Raw genomic sequence first — 6,486 nt, forward strand, 5'->3', positions numbered from 1 at the left:
TTTAACTTCTACATTTCCTATCCTTATTCCTTTTATTTCTTTCTCTTCGAATTGCTCTGGCTAATATTTCCAGAACTGTATTGAACCAGAGTGGTGGTAGTGGCCATCTTTGTCTTGTTCCTGAGTTTAGATTGAAAGCTTTCAGTTAATAAGTGCTATAGTTTTCAGAGTAGAGGTCTTTGATTTCTTTTTTTCCTTTCATTTTTTTTTTTTTGTACCAGGGATCGAACTTAGGACCTTATGCTTGTGAGTCAGGCAAGGGCACCACTGAGCTAAATCCCCTCCTCTCTTTGATTTCTTTGGTTAGGTTAATACCTTTGTTAGGTTAATTCCTAGGTATTTCATTTTTGGGGGATTCTACTGTGAAAGGAGTTGTTTCTCCAGGACCTCATTCAGTGAATCTGTTGTTCACGTACAGGAAAGCTATTGATTTTTTTTTTTTTTTTTTTGTACCGGGGATCAAACATGGGACCTTGTGCTTGTGAGGCAGGTGCCAGAACCACTGAGCTAAACTCCCGGCCCAAAAGCTATTGATTTTTGTGTGTTGACCTTGTATCCAGCTCCTCTACTGAATTTGGTTATCAAGTCTAGGAGACTTTTGTTGGAGTTCTTGGGGTCTTCTACATAGAGTATCATGTCATCTGCAAATAATGCCAATTTAACTTCTTTGTTTCCTATCTTTATTCCTTTTCTTTCTGTCTCTTCTAATTGCTGTGGCTAATGTTTCCAATACTATATTGAACAGGAATGGTGATAGTGGACATCCTTGTCTTGTTCCTGATTTTAGTGTGATGGATTTCAGCTTTTGACCATTTAGTATGATAATGACTGTTGGTTTTTCATAGATGGCTTTTATCAGGTTGAGATAGAGACCATGGATTCCAATTTTCTGTAGGGTTTTTATTATGAATGGTGTTGGATTTTGTCAAATGCTTTTTCTGCATCTATTGAGATAATCACATGGTTTTTGCCATTGGCTCTATTACTATAGTGTAGTACATTTATGGATTTGCATATGTTGAACCATCCCTGCATCCCTGGGATGAATCCCACTTGGTCAGGGCGTATGATCTTCCTGATGATCTTCTGGATTCTGTTCGCCAGTATCTTCTTGAGGATTTTTGCCCTTTCTGTTCATTAGTGAGATTGGCCTACAGTTCTCTTTGTTGGTTGGGTCTTTCTCTGCTTTTGGGATCAAGGTGATGCCTGCTTCCAGGAATGAATTTGGGAGTCTTGCTTCCCTTTCAGCTTCATTGAAGAGTTTAAACAGTAGTGGCAATAGTTCTTTCAATGTCTTGTAGAATTCAGCAGTGAAGCCATCAAGACCTGGGCTTTTCTTGTATTCTTTCTTTTTTTTTTTTTTGTACCCAAATAAAGAAATTTGGGAAAATCTTAAGTTTGAATTGTAACTATCAGGGAATAACAACACAAATGGTTTCATGCATGTAGACATGTTAAGTAACAATAAGCAAACCCCAAGTCAGAACAGTATATCAATGACTGAAACTTAATTAGTATTTTGATGTATAAAGAAAGAGAAGGAAAAGATAAAATATGGACTGCCATTGATGAACAAGCATTTCAAAAGTTAACACAAAACAATACTAAATAATTTTTTTAAAAAGATGTTCTAAGAAGACCAAATCACAATAAGTTAGTATTTTCTGTAATACATGCTGAATTATTTGATCCCATATCTATACAAGGTTTCTGTCTTAATTCTTAAATGTTGTGACAGCATGTTTAATAACAGAGGTACATTAGTTTACATCTTTTTATAGGTATTCTAAGAGGACTAACTTTTCTCTTCCAATTTTTCATCTTCTTCACCCCCTCCAAAGAATATCAAAGGGAACATTCCTAGAATGCAGCCAATAGTCAGTCACTCGAACAGCTTTGCCCCAAATGTGTACCACCACGTGTCTGCCACATGTAAACTTGCTTTGGTGTAAGATCAGGAATTGATAAGCCTAACCTGGAAGCCAAAGCTTCAGCATAGCCTGCAAGACCAAGTCCAGCTGAATCTGACACAAGATTTCCCAAAGAAACAGCTGCCATCATTGAAATTCCCAAAATAATTCCAATAGACAACTCAATCTGGGTTCCTGCAACAATCATAATTGCATTATCCAAAAGGCCAAACCCTATGAAAGGTATCCCATTGTGGAAGAACACATATCTCAGCTGTCCTGGGGTAGGTGGTTGAGCTTCCAATTTTTATTGGGTGATGGCGATGGACTCAAAGTGGTGCAGCTCCCTGAGCAACGGGAGTACCAGCTTCTCTTTTAGACATCTCTGAAATTAACAAATGATTCTCAAGTAGTGGAGGTGAGACTGAGTAGTAATGCCTTCATTACATCCCAGTGCCCTCGTATCTACAGTCAAGCTGCAGGATGTGATAGTCCCTCTCCTCCATCCTCCTCATGATAAGCAATAGGCAATATCCATTGTGTGAGAACCTGCATTGTTCACATGCACCTTTCTCCTGGATAACAGCTCCTGTTCATCAGTGTGATACATTGTACTCTGATTTTCTACTTCTGTCTTTCTTTGTAGATATTCCTTTCTTGTCTCTGATTGCTTTTTTCTTCTTAGAACCTTACTCTAGTTGATAGTGCCAGGTTATCATTGGGTCCCATCTCCCTCTCCAATAAGCCTGTGATTGATACTAATCTTGCTCATGGGACACATTTGATAGGATGCACAATGGAAACCACTCTCCAAATCTTAGCTTTCTATGTGCTGACAGTTTATAAGGTTGCACCTCACACACATCTCAGGAGGCTTAAGGGGAAATTTGAGAACCATGTAATCAGACCTCCTAATAAGAATACAAATGCCTTTCAACCAGAGATGCTGTCATGCCATTCAACAGTCTATGCAACGCCCTGTCTGTATTTTTTTTTTCCTAGCCAACAAATGCACATCTAGGTAAGTGCTATTTGGGACATGGCCAGTTCCTAGAAGCCCAGCATGCATCATTTCCCTCTTCTAAGGAGAGTGGTATTTTAATTACTCTAATGAAAGCTTTTTCTTGCCATCAAGTCCATAAAAACAGAAAATTAGAAGTGGTTGCAAACACCTCATTGAAACAGAAGCCTTGCTTTATGATGTACCTGCACCTTTCCTAGGAAAATTGAGCTCTTGGGAGATTGATAAATATAAATTGTCACCCTCTCGGCATAGCGCATGATTTTAGATTGATATTTTTTTCCCAGACCAAAGAGTATTTTGTGAAAAGTTTTGGTTTTTTATGTGGTTTGTGCCATAAGATATGCTGGCCAAGGAAACCGAACTAATGCAGTGTTTGCTTACAGTGGCAGTATTGGATTCAGTGTACTGTTTAAATGAGGGCTTGGTTCTGGACAAGAGTGGCTCATGGGACCCAAAACTTTCAAGCAACCCAGGCTATATTCATGATTTGCCAGCTACATAAATGTCAGAGGAAGAAGCTTCTGTCTCCTTCCTATACCTCATGGTCACACTGAGGGCCAGTAAAACTTGGAGTTAACTGATTTTGGTTAATAAAAAGTTTCAGATCCAGTTATATCTACTATAGAAAATAAATATACAGAAAGTATTTCTAACAGCTAGATTTCACTTTCATCCTTGTTCTACATCTGAATGTGGGGTTCCCCTTTGGGTTGGCCCTTGTAGGAGAGGTAATGCCTCAGAATCTGCCTATTTTTCTTTCTCAAATAGCTGTGGATTTTTTTTGGTTTTTTTTTTTTTTGTTTTTTTTTTTGCAAATTGAGTGTTATGAGTTGAGTGGAGCTGTGTACCCCTAAAATTTGTATGTTGCGGTTGTAGGTACTGTGTCCTCGGGTGATGACTGTATTTGATAATAAGGCCTTTACGGGGGTAATTAAGTTAAAATAGAGTTTTAGAGGGGCGTAATCCAACGTGACTGTAAAAGAAAAAGAGATTAAGACCCAGCCAACACAGGAGTGATCACAGGAAGACATGGCAAGGCAGTGGCCACCTGCAAAGGAAACAAAAAGGTCTCAGGAGAAACCAACCTTGCCCACACCTGGATATTGGACTTCCAGTCTCCAGAACAGTGGGAAAATAAGCTTCTATTATTGAAGCCACTGTTGTGTTATGACAGGAAGCGTGTTCCTGCATGTACATACCAGAAACTCATTATTTCTGGGTAGCTAACAGTTGCTTGTGCAAGTGCCACTCTGTGCCAGGTGACAGGGGCCCCGTCGACTATGGTGGAGCTAATGCTTGGCACCACTCAGCCTTGGAATCTGCAGAGTCAGCAGTCTGTGCCCCAAGAATACATACCCCTTTGGCCCTTCCAGCCCAGCCCCCGAGAGGCATGAGGGATGGAGGGAGGTCTGCTCGGTCACAGTAGAGTGTGCAGGGCCACCTGAATTGTGGGATGACAGTCAAGGCGGAAGCTCCATAAAGGCAGACCTGAAATGTGGGACAGTCTCAGAAGTCATGGGCAGAGGAGGAGAGGGGAGCTTTCAAGGCTGGAATTCAGGGCTGGCTTTTTCTGTATCCGCTGCACTTTTTTCTACTGTATCTGCACAGCACAGGCTGCACAGCAAGAGGTTGAATGCAGGAGCTGGGGGATCGGGCACAGAGAGGAGCTGGGGGGCATGGGCTTCAAAGCAAGTGGAGCAGGTTTTCAGTGAGGCCAGAGGAGGAATTAATGCAGATGCCCTTGCAGGTGTCCTGTGCTGCTGTTGGCAAAATCCACCCGCATGAGCCTCTTTTGTATTTTAGCTTCAAAACTCAGTCCAAGTTATAGAAATAGTTGGAGAAAACTGCCATGGAGAAAGGGGTCAGCATAAGGGAGCAAGTTTGGAGACAGCCCAGGCGACATGCTGCAGCCCGGGTGCAGGCCTCAGAGGAAGGACACCCTGGTTCATGTGAGCTGGGGGGGTTCTCAGAAGCCACGCCCCAGCTTTCTTCAGCACCCCACCAGAAGACTCCATCAGCCCCCCTAGAAGATGTCTTCCTAACCCTTTGCACTTTTCTTTCATAGCATCCATTGCTGTTGGTGATTCTGGATTTGTGTGATCATAATTGTATCTATCCTCCCCATCATATTCCCAGTCCCTAACGTGGTCCCTGCCAAGAGTAGACACTCAAGAAATATTTGCTGAACAAGGGAATGAACTGATTGAGTTCATTCATGAACTGATTTGCTGAACAAGTGAATGTTGAGATCACCTTCCAAAGGGAGCCTCCCCCTTGGTGCAGAACACTGAGGAAGCATGGAAGGGCAAGGTCAGAGGGACGGCCCCGCTGGGACTAAACTGAGCAGCCTGTGCCCACCCAGCCCCAGGATCTCAGGTTAGGGACCCCCGCAGACCTGAAGAGCAGCTCGTGTCTGGGCAGCTCCAAGTGCTCTAGAAGGCCTGGGAAGCCCTCAAGAGCAGGGCTTTGGGGATTTGGGAAAGGACTTGGACATGTGAGCCCCAGAAAATGTACAAGGGAGACAGAGGACCTGCCTCGCCTCGGCTAGAGATGTGAAGTAGGCCAGAGGAGGTGGCGTGCACACAGCTGTCAGTGCCTCCAAGCCTTTCTCAGAACAAACCGGACCAGACAGAACTTTAGTCCCCAAGGGTTTCTGCTAGGAGGCAGGATCATGCAATGAGAAAGAAACTGGCTGGAAATTGTAACCCAAAGTCTAGTCCTGGCCTTGACCCTGACCCATTGAGTGACCTTGGGCAAGCTCCTTCACCTCCCGGGGATGCTCTCTTCCACAGTTTGTAGTGTGGCTTATTTTAAGGGTCGTGCATGCCACCTGTTGCTGCCATTTTCACACGGGAGAGCCCTGGGACCTTTTGTTAAGCCAAGGTTGCTGGCTCTCAACCAGAGGTGACCTTAATGCTCAGACACTGTGAGCACGTGGGATCAGCCCGAACCCCTGTCCTGCTAATGTCCTCTTTCTCCTCAGTCCTGCTGTCTCCATGTAAGGGCACAGCATGGACGATTGCCTTTAAAATTGTTTCCTAAAAGGCTCACACGGCAGATGCAGTGAAGGCAGGATGGCAGTTGGCACCTCTTGCAGTTCCCACTGAGAGTGACAAAACCTTGCCGGTATAGGAGCAGAGCTCTGGCCCCTCGGCCGAGGCCTTGCTTTGGATTGTGTTCACAGCATTCTCCCAGTTCGGCTTCTGCACTCAGACTGGGTTGTCCCAAATCCCACAGTGGCCCATCCTGGGCCATTTCTGAGCTATCCAAATGTACTCAGTGAGCAATGCTCAAAGAGCCCAAAAGGCCCGTGACAGGAAGCTGCTTTTCCAGAACCCCCTAGTGCAATTTTGTCCTGGGACCAAACACGGGCAGTGACATGGGGCCTTTGCCCTGAACTACCTACGATGCCGAGAGCTGCCAGATTACTAACTTGGTCAGAGAAGATCATTCAGATAAACTCTGCTGAATCAAGAATGTAGTCTTTATTTTCATGGCATGGATATATTGGGTGAATGTGGCCTATATAATAATGAGCCACTTTCACGTGAG

The 6,486-nt window shown here is 43.8% G+C and overlaps 1 pseudogene; it reads right to left on the reverse strand.

Annotated features, from left to right (window-relative positions):
• Positions 1-1,795: 1,795 nt before the first annotated feature.
• On the reverse strand, positions 1,796-3,191 carry LOC147827663 (transmembrane protein 65 pseudogene; annotated as a pseudogene).
• Between the last annotated feature and the right edge of the window lie 3,295 nt (positions 3,192-6,486).

This window comes from Heterocephalus glaber, unplaced genomic scaffold (genome assembly GCF_053883595.1).
Source record: "Heterocephalus glaber isolate CG9 unplaced genomic scaffold, H.glaber_assembly_v1.0 deba00001442, whole genome shotgun sequence".
In the NCBI taxonomy this organism is placed as follows: Eukaryota; Metazoa; Chordata; class Mammalia; order Rodentia; family Bathyergidae; genus Heterocephalus; species Heterocephalus glaber.